Source organism: Oncorhynchus masou, unplaced genomic scaffold (genome assembly GCF_036934945.1).
Source record: "Oncorhynchus masou masou isolate Uvic2021 unplaced genomic scaffold, UVic_Omas_1.1 unplaced_scaffold_705, whole genome shotgun sequence".
Taxonomy (NCBI): domain Eukaryota; kingdom Metazoa; phylum Chordata; class Actinopteri; order Salmoniformes; family Salmonidae; genus Oncorhynchus; species Oncorhynchus masou.
Genome location: NW_027013513.1, coordinates 176,453 through 197,576, shown reverse-complemented (window position 1 = coordinate 197,576; position 21,124 = coordinate 176,453). Strand labels below are relative to the sequence as shown.

Here is a 21,124-nt window from a genome sequence, read left to right as displayed (position 1 = left end):
TTCCTGATATAGAATCATTTAGAGTTTTGTTCATTCCTGATATTGAACCATTTAGAGTGTTGTTCATTCCTGATATAGAATCATTTAGAGTTTTGTTCATTCCTGATATTGAACCATTTAGAGTGTTGTTCATACCTGATATAGAGTCATTTATAGTGTTGTTCATACCTGGCTTTCTATCTCACCAAATATGGTCTATGTGATGGTGGCAGAGGTCATGGTGACCACCGACCAACCAGCACCCCATTATCAGGAGAATGAGTTACCCCGACTTCCCCCGCTTCCCTTTCTTCACTCCCCTTGCCCCAATTCGCACTGCGCGGCCCCGACCGGAGAATTTCCATGGAAACCCTGTTGCCCTGGTGAAAGATTATCCTCCGACTGGATTCCAATCAGACACCCCATGGGTTCTGTTTTGTTCCAGTGCCCACAGCTCTGGCTCTTCATGCCCTGAAAAGTAGACTGAGGAAAATGATGTGAAACTGGGATTGCCTCCCAAATGGAACCCTTGTCCTTATATGGTAGTGATCTACTTTCAACCAGAGGCCTATAGGCTTTCATCAACAGTAGTGAACTATATAGTTAATGTAATGGAAATAGGTTGTCATTTCAGACAGACTGAGGGAGAATGACAGCTTGACGAGGCCGCGGAAGAAAAGCTTCTTATATCTCCCATGGAGGGTAGAGGATTACCTTCAGGGCTTTATCAACCAGAGAATGGATGTAGACAGTGTCTGTATCTCTCATGGTCCTCACCTGTAGTCTGTTCTAGACAGTGTCTGTATCTCTCACGGTCCTCACCTGTAGTCTCTCCTAGACAGTGTCTGTATCTCTCATGGTCCTCACCTGTAGTGTCTTCTAGACAGTGTCTGTATCTCTCATGGTCCTCACCTGTAGTGTCTTCTAGACAGTGTCTGTATCTCTCACGGTCCTCACCTGTAGTCTCTTCTAGACAGTGTCTGCATCTCTCACAATCCTCACCTGTCTTCTAGACAGTGTCTGTATCTCTCACGATCCTCACCTGTCTTCTAGACAGTGTCTATATCTCTCACGGTCCTCACCTGTAGTGTCTTCTAGACAGTGTCTGTATCTTTCACGGTCCTCCCCTGTAGTGTCTTCTAGACAGTGTCTATATCTCTCACGGACCTCACCTCTAGTCTCTCCTAGACAGTGTCTGTATCTCTCACTGTCCTCACCTGTAGTGTCTTCTAGAGAGTGTCTGTATCTCTCACGATCCTCACCTGTAGTCTCTTCAAGACAGTGTCTGTATCTCTCACGGTCCTCCCCTGTAGTCTCTTCTAGAAAGTGTCTGTATCACTCACGATCCTCACCTGTAGTCTCTTCTAGACAGTGTCTGTATCTCTCACGGTCCTCCCCTGTAGTCTCTTCTAGACAGTGTCTGTATCACTCACGATCCTCACCTGTAGTCTCTTCTAGACAGTGTCTGTATCTCTCACGGTCCTCCCCTGTAGTCTCTTCTAGACAGTGTCTGTATCACTCACGATCCTCACCTGTAGTCTCTTCTAGACAGTGTCTGTATCTCTCACGGTCCTCACCTGTAGTCTCTTCTAGACTGTGTCTGTATCTCTCACGGTCCTCACCTGTAGTCTATCCTAGACAGTGTCTGTATCTCTCACGGTCCTCACCTGTACTGTCTTCTAGACAGTGTCTGTATCTCTCACGGTCCTCACCTGTAGTCTCTTCTAGACAGTGTCTGTATCTCTCACGGTCCTCACCTGTAGTGTCTTCTAGACAGTGTCTGTATCTCTCACGGTCCTTACCTGTAGTCTCTTCTAGACAGTGTCTGTATCTCTCACGGTCCTCACCTGTAGTCTCTTCTAGACAGTGTCTGTATCTCTCACGGTCCTCACCTGTAGTCTCTTCTAGACAGTGTCTGTATCTCTCACGGTCCTCACCTGTAGTCTATCCTAGACAGTGTCTATATCTCTCACGGTCCTCACCTGTAGTCTCTTCTAGACTGTGTCTGTATCTCTCACTGTCCTCACCTGTAGTCTCTTCTAGACTGTGTCTGTATCTCTCACGGTCCTCACCTGTAGTTTCTCCTAGACAGTGTCTGTATCTCTCACAATCCTCACCTGTCTTCTAGACAGTGTCTGTATCTCTCACGATCCTCACCTGTCTTCTAGACAGTGTCTGTATCTCTCACGGTCTTCACCTGTCTTCTAGACAGTGTCTGTATCTCTCACGGTCCTTACCTGTAGTGTCTTCTAGACAGTGTCTGTATCTCTCACGGTCCTCACCTGTAGTCTCTTCTAGACAATGTCTGTATCTCTCACGGTCCTCACCTGTAGTCTCTCCTAGACAGTGTCTGTATCTCTCACGGTCCTCACCTGTAGTGTCTTCTAGACAGTGTCTGTATCTCTCACGGTCCTCACCTGTAGTCTCTTCTAGACTGTGTCTGTATCTCTCACGGCCCTCACCTGTAGTCTCTTCTAGACAGTGTCTGTATCTCTCACGGTCCTCACCTGTAGTCTCTTCTAGACTGTGTCTGTATCTCTCACGGCCCTCACCTGTAGTCTCTTCTAGACAGTGTCTGTATCTCTCACGGTCCTCACCTGTAGTCTCTTCTAGACTGTGTCTGTATCTCTCACGGTCCTTACCTGTAGTCTCTCCTAGACAGTGTCTGTATCTCTCACGGTCCTCACCTGTAGTCTCTTCTAGACTGTGTCTGTATCTCTCACGGTCCTCACCTGTAGTTTCTCCTAGACAGTGTCTGTATCTCTCACAATCCTCACCTGTCTTCTAGACAGTGTCTGTATCTCTCACGATCCTCACCTGTCTTCTAGACAGTGTCTGTATCTCTCACGGTCCTCACCTGTAGTGTCTTCTAGACAGTGTCTGTATCTCTCACGGTCCTCACCTGTAGTGTCTTCTAGACTGTGTCTGTATCTCTCACGGTCCTCACCTGTAGTCGTTTCTAGACTGTGTCTGCATCTCTCACGGTCCTCACCTGTAGTGTCTTCTAGACAGTGTCTGTATCTCTCACGGTCCTTACCTGTAGTGTCTTCTAGACAGTGTCTGTATCTCTCACGGTCCTCACCTGTAGTCTCTTCAAGACAGTGTCTGTATCTCTCATGGTCCTCAACTGTAGTCTCTTCTAGACAGTGTCTGTATCTCTCACTGTCCTCACCTGTAGTTTCTTCTAGACAGTGTCTGTATCTCTCATGGTCCTCAACTGTAGTCTCTTCTAGACAGTGTCTGTATCTCTCATGGTCCTCACCTGTAGTGTCTTCTAGACAGTGTCTGTATCTCTCACGGTCCTCACCTGTAGTCTCTTCTAGACAGTGTCTGTATCTCTCACGGTCCTCACCTGTAGTCTCTTCTAGACAGTGTCTGTATCTCTCACGGTCCTCACCTGTAGTCTCTTCTAGACAGTGTCTGTATCTCTCACGGTCCTCACCTGTAGTCTCTTCTAGACAGTGTCTATATCTCTCACGGTCCTCACCTGTAGTCTCTTCTAGACAGTGTCTGTATCTCTCACGGTCCTCACCTGTAGTCTCTTCTAGACAGTGTCTATATCTCTCACGGTCCTCACCTGTAGTCTCTTCTAGACAGTGTCTGTATCTCTCACGGTCCTCACCTGTAGTCTCTTCTAGACAGTGTCTGTATCTCTCCCGGTTCTCACATGTTCAAGGGAAAATTGGAGTCTCTTTTACATCTGCATTTAAGATGACTTGGTTGACCTTTGCAGCCCTGTCAACCTCATGCACAGTACGGTTTTTGCTGCCCTGTTTATGTCAATAGTGTCTGTTTGAATGTGTTTATGTCTGTTTGAATGTGTTTATGTCTGTGTGAATGTGTTTATGTCTGTGTGAATGTGTTTATGTCTGTTTGAATGTGTTTATGTCTGTTTGAATGTGTTTATGTCTGTGTGAATGTGTTTATGTCTGTTTGAATGTGTTTATGTCTGTGTGAATGTGTTTCTGTCTGTGTGAATGTGTTTATGTCTGTGTGAATGTGTTTATGTCTGTGTGAATGTGTTTATGTCTGTTTGAATGTGTTTCTGTCTGTGTGAATGTGTTTATGTCTGTGTGAATGTGTTTATGTCTGTGTGAATGTGTTTATGTCTGTGTGAATGTGTTTATGTCTGTGTGAATGTGTTTATGTCTGTTTGAATGTGTTTATGTCTGTGTGAATGTGTTTATGTCTGTGTGAATGTGTTTATGTCACGATCAGTGGAGGCTGCTGAGGGGAGGATGACTCATATTAATGGCTGGAATGGAGTCAATGGAACGGTATCAACCACAGGGAAACTAGGTGTTTGATGTGTTTGATACCCTATGTCTTGATGCATTACATTATGGCTAGTAGCACTGTATAACACTCTCTCTCTCTCCCTCTTCCTCTCCTCCTCTCTCTCTCTCCCTCTTCCTCTCTCTCTCCCTCTCCCTCTCCTCCTCTCTCTCTCTCTTTCTTTCTTTCTCTCTCTCCCTGCCTCTCTCTCTTTCTCTTTCTCTCTTTCTCTCTCCCTCCCTCTCCTCCTCTCTCTCTCTCTTTCTTTCTCTCTCTCCCTCTCTCGCTCTCTCCCTTCCTCTCCTCCTCTCTCTCTCTTTCTTTCTCTCTCTCGCTCTCTCCCTTCCTCTCCTCCTCTCTCTCTCTTTCTTTCTCTCTCTCCCTCCCTCTCCCTCTCCCTCCCTGCCTCTCTCTCTCTCTCTCCCTCTATCTCTCCCTCCCTCCCTCTCTCCCTCTTCCTCTCTCTCTTTCTCTCTTTCTTTCTCTCTCTCCCTCCCTCCCTCTCCCTCCCTCCCTTTCTCTCTCTCTCTCACTCTCTCACTCTCTCACTCTCTCTCTGTCCAGTGCTCGTACGTTCCTCCATGTGAGAGGGACAACCAGAAGAACAAGGACAACGTTCTGTGGTGGGAGGACTACTGGACTAAAGAGGTCAGCTCCCAATCCTTCACCTGTTTCTTCAACCAGCAGAGAAGGTAAGACCCTCCCCTAAACCCTACCGCTAGCCCCTCCCCTACCACTAGCCCCTCCCCTAACCCTAAACCCTACTATTAGACCCTCCCCTAACCCTAAACCCTACCACTAGCCCCTCCCCAACCCTAAACTCTACTATTAGACCTTCCCCTATCCCTAAACCCTACCCTAGCCCCTCCCCTAACCCTACCACTATCCCCTCCCTTAACCCTCCCCTAGCCACTCCCCTAACTCTACCACTAGCCCCTCCCCTAACTCTACCACTAGCCCCTCCCCTAACCCTACCACTAGCCCCTCCTGTAACCCTAAACCCTACTATTAGACCCTCCCCTCCCCTAAACCTTACCACTAGCCCCTCCCTTAACACAAACCCTACCACTAGCCCCTCCTCTACCGTTAGCTCCTCCCCTACCATGTCAGAATTCCATCGTTTGAGAGGTGAGACCCCTCCTCCCCACCCCCATGTCACTCATACTGAGAAGAATGAGACAATACATCAACAATCATGTTCACGTCCTTCCTGCTCACATTCTTCCTGCTCACTTCCTTCCTGCTCACTTCCTTCCTGCTCACGTCCTTCCTGCTCACGTCCTTCCTGCTCACTTCCTTCCTGCTCACGTCCTTCCTGCTCACGTCCTTCCTGCTCAAGTTCTTCCTGCTCACTTCCTTCCTGCTCACTTCCTTCCTGCTCACTTCCTTCCTGCTCACTTCCTTCCCTAATACAACAATATAAGTATTCTGTCTTCTGAGAGGTGAGCCCCTCCCCTACCGCTCCCACTGATGGGAGCATACATCAACGACAATTTAATAAAGCAGAATACAAAAATGTTAGAATTCCATCTTCTGAGAGGTGACAGAGACCTACCTTCCCTGCTCTCATTCTGATTACAATAACCCTCTCTCAAGACATGTCTCACACCGAGTTTAATACAGGAGGATTTGTCAATTCAGGAAGTGAAATCCAATTCCAACAGAGAGAAGCTGAATCCCGGTGCTTCTCTCAACCACCACAGAAGAAGTGTCTACAGTACTTTGTCAACCCACAATACATGTTGCCACGCTCCCTGGTTATACAGCAGCACCTTCAGAGCTGTCACGAGACCAAACACGTGTTCGCTGAAGTATGACACAAACACTTTTTTTCCTCAAAAGAGATTCTAGAGATTTGAGACCCGTCCGGGCAAACTGGAAGATGGATTGTTTGTCAGGACAGGCTTAGTCTGCAGTCTCTTTTAGGGTGAAGCAGTGAGAACCAGATGGCCAAGGTGTAAAAATGTCATGTGGCCGCCTTTCAAAAACCCTCTCTTGTTCTTTTTCAACTAACTATTGCTATTTTCACGTGTAATATGTTCCTGCAGTAAGTCTTAACTCTTAACATAACTTACATTCGACAAAGCCAATATGGCAAAGACAGTAGCAGGACAGGCAGTGAAGTCACAAGATGCATCTGGTCGTCAGCTGTGTGGTGATGGGAGAGTCTGTCGCCTGCTGTGGATCCATTTCCTGTGGGGCAGGACGTGACATGTTCATGCACTGTAGGGAGTAGTCTGGGAACACCACTTATCAACACTTATCCGTGGCCAATCATCCCTGCAGTGGCTATTTTTGGAGGCCCATTGGATCTTGTTGAGAAAGTGTGACTCAAGGAATCAACACGTACTGTTGCAGACCGTGTGGGTCTCATGGTACACCTGGTACACCTGGGGCCTGGTACACCTGGTACACCTGGGGCCTGGTACACCTGGGGCCTGATACACCTGGTACACCTGGGGCCTGGTACACCTGGGGCCTGGTACACCTGGTACACCTGGGGCCTGGTACACCTGGGGCCTGGTACACCTGGGGCCGGGTACACCTGGGACACCTGGGGCCTGGTACACCTGGGGCCTGGTACACCTGCGGCCTGGTACACCTGGTACACCTGGGGCCTGGTACACCTGGTACACCTGGTACACCTGGGGCCTGGTACACCTGGTACACCTGGGGCCTGGTACACCTGGGGCCTGGTACACCTGGTACACCTGGTACACCTGGGGCCTGGTACACCTGGGGCCTGGTACACCTGGGGCCTGGTACACCTGGTACACTTGGGGCCTGGTACACCTGGTACACCTGGGGCCTGGTACACCTGGTACACCTGGGGCCTGGTACACCTGGTACACCTGGGGCCTGGTACACCTGGTACACCTGGGACCTGGTACACCTGGTACACCTGGGGCCTGGTACACCTGGTACACCTGGGGCCTGGTACACCTGATACACCTGGGGCCTGGTACACCTGGTACACCTGGGGCCTGGTACACCTGATACACCTGGGGCCTGGTACACCTGGTACACCTGGGGCTTGTATCCAGGACACTCTTCTTTATTTAACTCCGCAAGTTAGTTCAGAACAACTTCTTATTTACAATGACGGCCTAATCCCGAACGACGCTGGGCCAATTGTGCGCCGCCCTATGGGACTCGCAATCACGGCCAGTTGTGATACAGCCTGAAATCGAACCAGGGTCTGTAGTGACTAAAATGCAGTGCCTTATAGACCGCTGCGCAACTCGGGAGCCCTCCACCTCTTGAGTTGGGCCTTTTGTTCATCTGGGCAGTTCATTGTATTGCAGATTTCCCTTGTCGCAATGCCAGTGTTTTTCTCCCATCACCAGTAAACTCTAAGATTGATTGAAATGAATGCAAAGTGTAACGTATGTTTATAACTGAAATGGTACACGGATAGTGTTCAGAGGCCTGTGAACTCCTCAGCAGAGTTGTCTCTGTCCTCCGTTCCCTCTAGTCCAGTGTTCAGAGGCCTGTTGTCTCTGTCCTACGTTCCCTCTAGTCCAGTGTTCAGAGGCCTGTTGACTCTGTCCTACGTTCCCTCTAGTCCAGTGTTCAGAGGCCTGTTGACTCTGTCCTGCGTTCCCTCTAGTCCAGTGTTCAGAGGCCTGTTGTCTCTGTCCTCCATTCCCTCTAGTCCAGTGTTCAGAGGCCTGTTGTCTCTGTCCTCCGTTCCCTCTAGTCCAGTGTTCAGAGGCCTGTTGTCTCTGTCCTCCGTTCCCTCTAGTCCAGTGTTCAGAGGCCTGTTGACTCTGTCCTACGTTCCCTCTAGTCCAGTGTTCAGTTGGCTGACACTGGGCTGTGTCTTCTGCTGCAGTCTACACTACACTACTGTGTGCTGCTGTATAGTGCTGTGTACTGCTGTATGGCTGCTGCAGTGTTGGCCTAAGTGGGCCCCTCCAGACCACTGCTTACCCCAAAACAGCCTGATTCAGACCATTTTATTTATATATCATCTAAAATATGTACATATTTTAACTCAATACCCGTTCCAATTCTTAGTTTGCATGCAAGCTGTTCGCAAGTAAAGTTTTAATGTAATAAAGAAGCAGAAAGGCGAGTGGATAATGTTATTGAACATTTGATATCCAGCTCCTGCTTTGTGATCTTTTGCTATTTGGGATAATTATTACTTTTTCACACTTTGTTAACTGGAACATAAAGAGTATGAATCACCCCATGAAACAACAATAAAATCCTATTGCTGTATATCTGTATCCACCTCATCCCTGGCGTCTGTTTTCTATCTTATAAATATTCCTCTAGACGTAATCAGTCTGTATTTACTCTTGTAACCAGATGCTCTGATTATACGCCTGACAATTACCGTTAGAAACATCCCCTCATTCAGAGGTATCATCAACCCCCCTTCATTCAGAGGTATCATCAACTCCCCTTCATTCAGAGGTATCATCAACTCCCCTTCATTCAGAGGTATCATCAACATCCCCTTCATTCAGAGGTATCATCAACCCCCCTCATTCAGAGGTATCATCAACTCCCCTTCATTCAGAGGTATCATCAACATCCCCTTCATTCAGAGGTATCATCAACCCCCCTCATTCAGAGATATCATCAACTCCCCTCATTCAGAGATATCATCAACTCCCCTCATTCAGAGGTATCATCAACCCCCGTCATTCAGAGGTATCATCAACTCCCCTTCATTCAGAGGTATCATCAACCCCCTTCATTCAGAGGTATCATCAACTCCCTTCATTCAGAGGTATCATCAACCCCCCTCATTCAGAGATATCATCAACTCCCCTCATTCAGAGATATCATCAACTCCCCTCATTCAGAGGTATCATCAACCCCGTCATTCAGAGGTATCATCAACTCCCCTTCATTCAGAGGTATCATCAACCCCCTTCATTCAGAGGTATCATCAACTCCCTTCATTCAGAGGTATCATCAACTCCCTTCATTCAGAGGTATCATCAACTCCCCTTCATTCAGAGGTATCATCAACTCCCTTCATTCAGAGGTATCATCAACTCCCTTCATTCAGAGGTATCATCAACTCCCTTCATTCAGAGGTATCATCAACCCCCTTCATTCAGAGGTATCATCAACTCCCTTCATTCAGAGGTATCATCAACTCCCCCCATTCAGAGGTATCATCAACTCCCCCCATTCAGAGGTATCATCAACCCCCTTCATTCAGAGGTATCATCAACTCCCCTTCATTCAGAGGTATCATCAACCCCCTTCATTCAGAGGTATCATCAACTCCCCTCATTCAGAGGTATCATCAACTCCCTTCATTCAGAGGTATCATCAACCCCCTTCATTCAGAGGTATCATCAACTCCCTTCATTCAGAGGTATCATCAACATCTCCTCATTCAGAGGTATCATCAACTCCCCTCATTCAGAGGTATCATCAACATCCCCTCATTCAGAGGTATCATCAACCCCCTTCATTCAGAGGTATCATCAACTCCCTTCATTCAGAGGTATCATCAACTCCCCTCATTCAGAGGTATCATCAACTCCCCTCATTCAGAGGTATCATCAACATCCCCTCATTCAGAGGTATCATCAACCCCCTTCATTCAGAGGTATCATCAACCCACCTCATTCAGAGGTATCATCAACATCCCCTTCATTCAGAGGTATCATCAACTCCCCTCATTCAGAGGTATCATCAACTCCGCTTCATTCAGAGGTATCATCAACTCCCTTCATTCAGAGGTATCATCAACATCCCCTCATTCAGAGGTATCATCAACCCCCTTCATTCAGAGGTATCATCAACTCCCTTCATTCAGAGGTATCATCAACTCCCCTCATTCAGAGGTATCATCAACTCCCCTTCATTCAGAGGTATCATCAACCCCCTTCATTCAGAGGTATCATCAACCCCCTTCATTCAGAGGTATCATCAACCCCCTTCATTCAGAGGTATCATCAACTCCCTTCATTCAGAGGTATCATCAACTCCCCTTCATTCAGAGGTATCATCAACTCCTCTCATTCAGAGATATCATCAACATCCCCTTCATTCAGAGGTATCATCAACTCCCTTCATTCAGAGGTATCATCAACTCCCTTCATTCAGAGGTATCATCAACTCCCTTCATTCAGAGGTATCATCAACTCCCCTCATTCAGAGGTATCATCAACTCCCCTCATTCAGAGGTATCATCAACTCCCCTTCATTCAGAGGTATCATCAACTCCCCTCATTCAGAGGTAACCCTCTGTTCCCCTGAACAAGGCAGTTCACCCACTGTTCCCCTGAACAAGGCAGTGAACCCACTGTTCCCCTGAACAAGGCAGTTAACCCACTGTTCCCCTGAACAAGGCAGTTAACCCACTGTTCCCCTGAACAAGGCAGTGAACCCTCTGTTCCCCTGAACAAGGCAGTTCACCCACCGTTCCCCTGAACAAGGCAGTTCACCCACCGTTCCCCTGAACAAGGCAGTTCACCCACCGTTCCCCTGAACAAGGCAGTTCACCCACCGTTCCTCGTGGATGTGGATAAAAGCAGCAGATTCAGAGGGGTTAAATGCTGAAGACACATTTCAGTTAAATACATTCAGTTGGACGACTGACCAGGTCGTTCCCTAAACGAGGGGATAATGTTATTAGTCCTTCACACATGATGCAGCGTTTCTCTTCGTCTGTTCTGTATCGTCCCCTGTTCTCTGGCTACATCCAGGCTTTCAGTTTGTTCAAAGCTGTGCCCTCAATTCCCCCTCCTGACCTCCATCCCCCTTCAACCCTGCCCTTGTCTCTTAGTATCTATCTGTCTGTCTGCTCATCTCCCTTCACCCTGCCCTTGTCTCTTAGTATATTTCTGTCTGCTCATCTCCCTTCAACCCTACCCTTGTCTTTTAGTATCTGTCTGTCTGCTCATCTCCCTTCAACCCTGCCCTTGTCTCTTAGTATCTATCTGTCTGTCTGCTCATCTCCCTTCATCCTGCCCTTGTCTCTTAGTATCTACCTGTCTGTCTGCTCATCTCCCTTCAACCCTGCCCTTGTCTCTTAGTATCTACCTGTCTGTCTGCTCATCTCCCTTCAACCCTGCCCTTGTCTCTTAGTATCTATCTGTCTGTCTGCTCATCTCCCTTCATCCTGCCCTTGTCTCTTAGTATCTATCTGTCTGTCTGCTCATCTCCTTCAACCCTGCCCTTGTCTCTTAGTATCTATCTGTCTGTCTGCTCATCTCCCTTCATCCTGCCCTTGTCTCTTAGTATCTATCTGTCTGTCTGCTCATCTCCCTTCAACCCTGCCCTTGTCTCTTAGTATCTATCTGTCTGTCTGCTCATCTCCCTTCATCCTGCCCTTGTCTCTTAGTATCTATCTGTCTGTCTGCTCATCTCCCTTCAACCCTGCCCTTGTCTCTTAGTATCTATCTGTCTGTCTGCTCATCCCCCTTCAACCCTGCCCTTGTCTCTTAGTATCTATCTGTCTGTCTGCTCATCTCCCTTCATCCTGCCCTTGTCTCTTAGTATCTATCTGTCTGTCTGCTCATCTCCCTTCAACCCTGCCCTTGTCTCTTAGTATCTATCTGTCTGTCTGCTCATCCCCCTTCAACCCTGCCCTTGTCTCTTAGTATCTATCTGTCTGTCTGCTCATCTCCCTTCAACCCTGCCCTTGTCTCTTAGTATCTATCTGTCTGTCTGCTCATCTCCCTTCATCCTGCCCTTGTCTCTTAGTATCTATCTGTCTGCTCATCTCCCTTCAACCCTGCCCTTGTCCCTTAGTATCTATCTCTGTCTGTCTGCTCATCTCCCTTCAACCCTGCCCTTGTCTCTTAGTATCTATCTGTCTGTCTGCTCATCTCCCTTCATCCTGCCCTTGTCTCTTAGTATCTATCTGTCTGTCTGCTCATCTCCCTTCAACCCTGCCCTTGTCTCTTAGTATATTTCTGTCTGTCTGCTCATCTCCCTTCATCCTGCCCTTGTCTCTTAGTATCTATCTGTCTGTCTGCTCATCTCCCTTCAACCCTGCCCTTGTCTCTTAGTATCTATCTGTCTGACTGCTCATCTCCCTTCAACCCTGCCCTTGTCTCTTAGTATCTATCTGTCTGCTCATCTCCCTTCAACCCTGCCCTTGTCTCTTAGTATCTATCTGTCTGTCTGCTCATCTCCCTTCAACCCTGCCCTTGTCTCTTAGTATATTTCTGTCTGTCTGCTCATCTTCCTTCATCCTGCCCTTGTCTCTTAGTATCTATCTATCTCCCTCCTCCTCCCTCCTCCCATCATCCTTCCTCCTCCCATCATCCTCCCTCCTCCAATCATCCTCCCTCCTCCCATCATCCTCCCTCCTCCCATCATCCTCCCATCATCCTCCCTCCTCCCTCCTTCCATCCTCCTCCCTCCTCCCATCATCCTCCCTCCTCACATCATCCTCCCTCCTCCCATCATCCTCCCTCCTCCCATCATCCTTACTCCTCCCATCATCCTCCCTCCTTCCATCATCCTCCCTCCTTCCATCATCCTCCCTCCTTCCATCATCCTCCCTCCTTCCATCATCCTCCCTCCTCCCATCATCCTCCCTCCTTCCATCATCCTCCCTCCTCCCATCATCCTCCCTCCTTCCATCATCCTCCCTCCTTCCATCCTCCTACCTCCTCCCATCATCCTCCCTCCTCTCATCATCCTCCCTCCTCCCATCATCCTCCCTCCTCCCATCCTCCTTCCTCCTCCCATCATCCTCCCTCCTCCCATTATCCTCCCTCCTCCCATCATCCTCCCTCCTCCCATCATCCTTCCTCCTCCCATCATCCTCCCTCCTCCCTTCCTCCTCCCATCCTCCTCACTCTTCCCATCATCCTTCCTCCTCCCATCATCCTCCCTCCTCCCATCCTCCTTCCTCCTCCCATCACCTCCTCCCTCCTCCAATCATCCTCCCTCCTCCCATCATCCTCCCTCCTCCCATCCTCCTCCCTCCTCCCATCATCCTTCCTCCTACCATCATCCTCCCTCCTCCCATCATCCTCCCTCCTCCCATCATCCTCCCTCCTTCCATCATCCTCCCTCCTTCCATCATCCTTCCTCCTTCCATCATCCTCCCTCCTCCCATCATCCTCCCTCCTCCCATCATTCTCCCCTTCTCCCATCATCCTCCCTCCTTCCATCATCCTCCCTCCTCCCATCATCCTCCCTCCTCCCATCATCCTCCCTCCTCCCATCATCCTCCCTCCTCCCATCATCCTCCCTCCTTCCATCATCCTCCCTCCTTCCATCATCCTCCCTCCTCCCATCCTCCTCCCTCCTCCCATCATCCTCCCTCCTCTCATCATCCTCCCTCCTCTCATCATCCTCCCTCCTCTCATCATCCTCCCTCCTCCCATCATTCTCCCTCCTACCATCATTCTCCCTCCTCCCATCATCCTCCCTCCTCCCATCATCCTCCCTCCTCTCATCATCTTCCCTCCTCTCATCATCCTCCCTCCTCCCATCATCCTCCCTCCTACCATCATCCTCCCTCCTCCCATCATCCTCCCTCCTCTCATCATCCTCCCTCCTCCCATCATCCTCCTCCCATCATCCTCCCTCCTACCATCATTCTCCCTCCTCCCATCATCTCATCATCCCTCCTCCCATCATCCTCCCTCCTCTCATCATCCTCCCTCCTCCCATCATCCTCCCTCCTCTCATCATCCTCCTCCCTCCTCCCATCATCCTCCCTCCTACCATCATCCTCTCCTCATCATCTCATCATCCCATCATCCTCCCTCCATCTCATCATCCTCCCTCCTACCATCATCCTCCCTCCTCTCCATCATCCTCCCTCCTCTCATCATCCTCCCTCCTCCCATCATCCTCCCTCCTCCCATCATCCTCCTCCTTCCATCATCCTCCCTCCTACCATCCTCCTCCCTCCTCCCATCATCCTCCCTCCTCCCATCATCCTCCCTCCTTCCATCATCCTCCCTCCTTCCATCCTCCCTCCCTCCTTCCATCCTCCTCCTCCTCCATCATCCTCCCTCCTCCTCATCCTTCCTCCCCTCCCTCCTCCCATCATCCTCCCTCCTCCCATCATCCTCCCTCCTTCCATCATCCTCCCTCCTTCCATCCTCCTCCCTCCTTCCATCCTCCTCCCTCCTTCCATCATCCTCCCCTTCCCATCATCCTCCCATCCTTCCATCATCCTCCCTCCTTCCATCATTCTCCCTCCTCCCATCATCCTCCCCTCCTCCCATCATCCTCCCTCCTTCCATCATCCTCCCTCCTCCCATCATCCTCCCTCCTCCCATCATCCTCCCTCCTTCCATCATCCTCCCTCCTTCCATCCTCCTACCTCCTCCCATCATCCTCCCTCCTCTCATCATCCTCCCTCCTCCCATCCTCCTTCCTCCTCCCATTATCCTCCCTCCTCCCATCATCCTCCCTCCTCCCATCATCCTTCCTCCTCCCATCATCCTCCCTCCTCCCTTCCTCCTCCCATCCTCCTCACTCTTCCCATCATCCTTCCTCCTCCCATCATCCTCCCTCCTCCCATCCTCCTTCCTCCTCCCATCATCCTCCCTCCTCCAATCATCCTCCTTCCTCCCATCATCCTCCCTCCTCCCATCATCCTCCCTCCTCCCATCCTCCTCCCTCCTCCCATCATCCTTCCTCCTACCATCATCCTCCCTCCTCCATCATCCTCCTCCTCCCATCATCCTCCCTCCTTCCATCATCCTCCCTCCTTCCATCATCCTTCCCTTCCATCATCCTCCCTCCTCCCATCATTCCTTCTCCCATCCTCCCTCCTTCCATCATCCTCCCTCCTCCCATCATCCTCCCATCTCCCATCATCCTCCCTCTCCCATCATCCTCCCTCCTTCCATCATCCTCCCTCCTTCCATCATCCTCCCTCCTTCCATCATCCTCCCTCCTCCCATCCTCCTCCCTCCTCCCATCATCTCCCTCCTCTCATCATCCTCCCTCCTCCCTTCCTCCTCCCATCCTCCTCACTCTTCCCATCATCCTTCCTCCTCCCATCATCCTCCCTCCTCCCATCCTCCTTCCTCCTCCCATCATCCTCCCTCCTCCAATCATCCTCCCTCCTCCCATCATCCTCCCTCCTCCCATCCTCCTCCCTCCTCCCATCATCCTTCCTCCTACCATCATCCTCCCTCCTCCCATCATCCTCCCTCCTCCCATCATCCTCCCTCCTTCCATCATCCTCCCTCCTTCCATCCTCCTACCTCCTCCCATCATCCTCCCTCCTCTCATCATCCTCCCTCCTCCCATCCTCCTTCCTCCTCCCATTATCCTCCCTCCTCCCATCATCCTCCCTCCTCCCATCATCCTTCCTCCTCCCATCATCCTCCCTCCTCCCATCATCCTCCCTCCTCCCATCATCCTCCCTCCTCCCACCCTCCTCCCTCCTCCCATCATCTTCCCTCCTCCTCATCATCCTCCCTCCTCCCATCATCTTCCCTCCTCTCATCATCCTCCCTCCTCCCATCATCTTCCCTCCTCTCATCATCCTCCCTCCTCTCATCATCCTCCCTCCTCCCATCATCCTCCCTCCTCCCATCATTCTCCCTCCTCCCATCATCCTCCCTCCTCCCATCATCCTCCCTCCTCTCATCATCCTCCCTCCTACCATCATTCTCCCTCCTCCCATCATCCTCCCTCCTCTCATCATCCTCCCTCCTCCCATCATCCTCCCTCCTCCCATCATTCTCCCCTCCTCCCATCATCCTCCCTCCTACCATCATTCTCCCTCCTCCCATCATCCTCCCTCCTCTCATCATCCTCCCTCCTACCACCATTCTCCCTCCTCTCATCATCCTCCCTCCTCCCATCATCCTCCCTCCTCTCATCATCCTCCCTCCTCCCATCATCCTCCCTCCTCTCATCATCCTCCCTCCTCCCATCATCCTCCCTCCTACCATCATTCTCCCTCCTCCCATCATCCTCCCTCCTCCCTCCATGTCTCTGTCTTTCTCCATCCCACCTTGCATTGCTGCCAGCTGTAGCTGTCTGCCATGTGCTCCTGATGTCTCTTCCCTCCTCCACCCCTCACCCTCCTTCAGAGAGTCGGTGCTAAATCACTCCTGTGGATAGAAACCTTCTTGTGGATCCTGACTTCTCTGCAACTAAGTGAAACGTGATGTACTTTGTCCCTGGATGGAATCCAGAATATATTTCTCCTAGATCATCAGACAAACCTTCACATTTAATGTTGATAGGTGACATTTGTGCTGCATTTAGTCTCTTTTCTGTCAGCACTGTAGTTCCCGATAGACAGAAATTGCTTTGCATTCTGTAAACACTCACCCCTTTCTTGTTGCCTTCTCATGCCCCCCTAACTTCCTACTCTTTTACCCCCTTGCCCTCTATCTCCCCCTGCAGGCCTGACGACGTACTGTGGCGGCGCTCCCACGACGCCAGCGTCCTCCTCCACTGCGTCCTGTGGCCCATGGTGAGCCTGCTGGTGGGTACCCTCATCGTCCTTCTCACCGTGTGCGCCCGCAGCCTGGCCGTGCGCGCGAGGCCATCCAAAGAGGAAGTGCTCGCACGAGCCGGCAGGCAACTCAGAGCAGGGCAAGACGCAGCCCAACACCAACACCGCCTCCTTCAGGACCCTGCCGATGTTCGCTGTCCCTGTCCGACGCAGAGACCGGGAACAGGAACACTAGATGGATGGATGGATGATGACTGTGGTCTCAGTGGTGGCTGTTGTGTGATGAGGACCTCATAGAAGCGGGGAATGTTTGAACTTCCAATTATGACTGTTCTGAACACTCTCATTCCGCTGGACTGGACTCGAGGCTCATGCACCAGAAATGCTTGTCTGTCTTGTCTTGGTGTGTTTGTCTTGGTGTGTTTGTCTACTTGTGTAAGAGCCATTTTGTCAGTTCAACTCTCAGCTGGTGAGGGCCTTTTCTAATGCTATGTGTATTACAATGCGTTGGTTATGTCTATGAATAAGCAAAAATCCAAAAAGGACAATGCCGCTTTCTGTCACTGGTCATGTTTTGGACAGGTCTGTGTTATGTGTTGAGTCTCTGTCTCTGTGCTGATTGTAATGTTGTTTGCGTTTACTTCACTAGATGAGCTCGGTCTCAAAGTTCAGAGTTCACTGACTTACAAACAGGACATGTCTGTTACCTTTGAACGCTCTTTAACTAGACTCTTCATTACAAACCCCTGGTCGTGTGAAAGGAGGGATTGTGAGGGCGTCCCGGGCCAGGACCACCTGAGAAGAATCTTCAACACCAGTTACACAAAATGTCAGTGCTTTGTTCAGAGAGAATGCGGTGAAAGGAATTCTGGGAGAGTCCTTCTAATCTCTGGGACGACAGAGCCAGAAGCAGACCTTGGTCTGATCACCCCCAGCATGATGTACGCTCTTCTTCACTAGGTGGTATTAGGAAGTGTTTAAATGCCTATCTTCCAGTTACTGTTCTTTAACACCCCGGGCGACGATTTAAACAAATCGCAACAATGCGTTCATTACTTTTAAAGGCATATTACGGTTTGTTTTAATCCGGTTCCCCCTCTCTCTCCTCTCTGTACCACCTGCCTTTTACTAAACCTGTTTCTAACAAGGCTTCTTTAAGGCATCTGTCCAACTACAGCCAATCCAACCGCCATGGACGGAATATGTCTGTTGTTCATTTTCAGTTGGTTGCCGCAGGATATGCTTGAACCTATTAGGTCCCGATTCAATATGTAGACTGGGCTACGGACGGTTGGTCTGGGTTCAATATGTAGATTGGGCCACGGACGGTTGGTCTGGGTTCAATATGTAGACTGGGCCACGGACGGTTGGTCTGGGTTCAATATGTAGACTGGGCCACGGACGGTTGGTCTGGGTTCAATATGTAGACTGGGCCACGGACGGTTGGTCTGGGTTCAATATGTAGACTGGGCCACGGACGGTTGGTCTGGGTTCAATATGTAGACTGGGCCACGGACGGTTGGTCTGGGTTCAATATGTAGACTGGGCCACGGACGGTTGGTCTGGGTTCAATATGTAGACTGGGCCACGGACGGTTGGTCTGGGTTCAATATGTAGACTGGGCCACGGACGGTTGGTCTGGGTTCAATATGTAGACTGGGCCACGGACGGTTGGTCTGGGTTCAATATGTAGACTGGGCCACGGACGGTTGGTCTGGGTTCAATATGTAGACTGGGCCACGGACGGTTGGTCTGGGTTCAATATGTAGACTGGGCCACGGACGGTTGGTCTGGGATAGGTAGTTTGTCTGGGATAGGTAGTTTGTCTGTAGTTGGATAGATGTGCAGATGCCTTGACTGTAGCAACTTCCTCTGCAGTCTGTCTTCTGTCTTACCTTCTGTCATTTAATGGTTTTAGTTTTTTTCACGATGCAAATTGAATGGGTTTTCTTACCACAGTAGCAGACTTTTTGCACCGTTTTGAATAGTTTGTCGTCCGTTTGTGTTACCGCTCTCCGATTGGTTTGAATAGTTTGTCGTTCGTATATGTTACCGCTCTCCGATTGGTTTGAATAGTTTGTCGTTCGTATATGTTACCGCTCTCCGATTGGTTTGAATAGTTTGTCGTCCGTTTTGTTACCGCTCTCCCGCTCTGCGATTGGTTTGAATAGTTTTCGGCTCTCCGATTGGCTTGAATAGTTTGCTCTCCGATTGGTTTGAATAGTTTGTCGTCCGTTTGTGTTCCGCTCTCGTGGTTTGAATAGTTTGTCGTTCGTATATGTTACCGCTCTCCGATTGGTTTGAATAGTTTGTCGTTCGTATATGTTACCGCTCTCCGATTGGTTTGAATAGTTTGTCGTCCGTTTGTGTTTCCGCTCTCCGATTGGTTTGAACAGTTAGTACACCCAGTTAGTGTTTTCCATCCGATTGGATAAAAAGAGAATGTGATCTGACTACAAATCGTTACACCTACCTACCCTGCTCCAAGAAAAGGTTTGCTCTCGACTGCGTTAATCGGACGTACAGGAGTATTCACTTGTGCATTTTCTACAACAGAAGTAGCTAAGACATTGTTGTCCTTGGCTAAAATAGGAATGATATTTCATACATAAAGCCATATGCTGAACATGTGATTGCAGTAAGAGGCAGCTCCAGGGAGGTTATGTCCTCTTACAATAGGAGCTGTAACAGTAGTACGAAACTAATATATTTTGTGTTGGAAAGAGAATGTTTTTTTATAAAGCCAATCCATTTAAAACGCCTGCTGCATAATGATGAGTAATAGTGCCTGATAGATATCTTTAATAAAAAGAATAAGAGTTATTGTCTTCAAAATAGTTTATTACTGCACCATGTTCTTCTTCTTTCATTAATAAATCTTCTTCTGGATCGGTGTCACTTCCACGGGACGGTGGAGCCAACGTACTGGCGGCTAATGCAGTTAGCATGAGGTTGTAAGTAACAAGAACATTTCCCAGGACATAGACATATCTGATATGGGCAGAAAGCTTACATTCTTGTTAATCTAACTGCACTGTCCAAATGTATAGTAGCTATTACAGCGAAAGAATACCATGCTATTGTTTGAGGAGAGTGCACAATTTTGAACATGAAAAGTTATTAATAAACAAATTAGGCACATTTGGGCAGTCTTGATACAACATTTTGAACAGAAATGCAATAGTTCACTGGATCAGTCTAAAACTCTGCACATACACTGCTGCCATCTAGTGGCCAAAATATAAATTGCACCTGGGCTGGAATAATACATTATGACCTTTCTCTTGCATTTCAAATATGATGGTACAAAAACAATACATAAGAATGGTTGTTTTTTTCTTTGTATTATCTTTTACCAGATCTATTGTGTTATATTCTCCTACATTCCTTTCACATTTCCACAAACTTTGTTTCCTTTCAAATGCTACCAAGAATATGCATATCCTTGCTTCAGGGCCAGAGCTACAGGAAGGTATATTTGGGTCATTTCAGACAAAAATTGAAATAAAGGGGTGGATCCTGAAGAGGATCATTTCAACTATAACATTGACTTTGTAACTGCAGTCTTTCAGAAAACCATTATACGTAACCGGATCCTGAGGTATGATGGTGTCTCACCTGGTTACAGGTGAATGACAGATGTTTGTTATGATGGTGTCTCACCTGGTTACAGGTGAATGACAGATGTTTGTTATGATGGTGTCTCACCTGGTTACAGGTGAATGACAGATGTTTTGTTATGATGGTGTCTCACCTGGTTACAGGTGAATGACAGATGTTTGTTATGATGGTGTCTCACCTGGTTACAGGTGAATGACAGATGTTTGTTATGATGGTGTCTCACCTGGTTACAGGTGAATGACAGATGTTTGTTATGATGGTGTCTCACCTGGTTACAGGTGAATGACAGATGTTTGTGTTATGATGGTGTCTCACCTGGTTACAGGTGAATGACAGATGTTTGTGTTATGATGGTGTCTCACCTGGTTACTAGTGAATGACAGATGTTTGTGTTATGATGGTGTCTCACCTGGTTACAGGTGAATGACAGATGTTTGTGTTATGATGGTGTCTCACCTGGTTACAGGTGAATGACAGATGTTTGTTATGATGGTGTCTCACCTGGTTACAGGTGAATGACAGATGTTTGTTATGATGGTGTCTCACCTGGTTACAGGTGAATGACAGATGTTTGTGTTATGATGGTGTCTCACCTGGTTACAGGTGAATGACAGATGTTTGTTATGATGATGTCTCACCTGGTTACAGGTGAATGACAGATGTTTGTGTTATGATGGTGTCTCACCTGGTTACAGGTGAATGACAGATGTTTGTTATGATGGTGTCTCACCTGGTTACAGGTGAATGACAGATGTTTGTGTTATGATGGTGTCTCACCTGGTTACAGGTGAATGACAGATGTTTGTGTTATGATGGTGTCTCACCTGGTTACAGGTGAATGGCAGATGTTTGTTATGATGGTGTCTCACCTGGTTA

The 21,124-nt window shown here is 48.9% G+C and overlaps 1 pseudogene; it reads left to right on the top strand.

Moving 5' to 3' along the window:
* Positions 1-18,755, top strand: part of LOC135537062 (calcium-activated potassium channel subunit beta-4-like) — a 99,022-nt pseudogene extending 80,267 nt beyond the window's left edge.
* Positions 18,756-21,124: the final 2,369 nt, after the last annotated feature.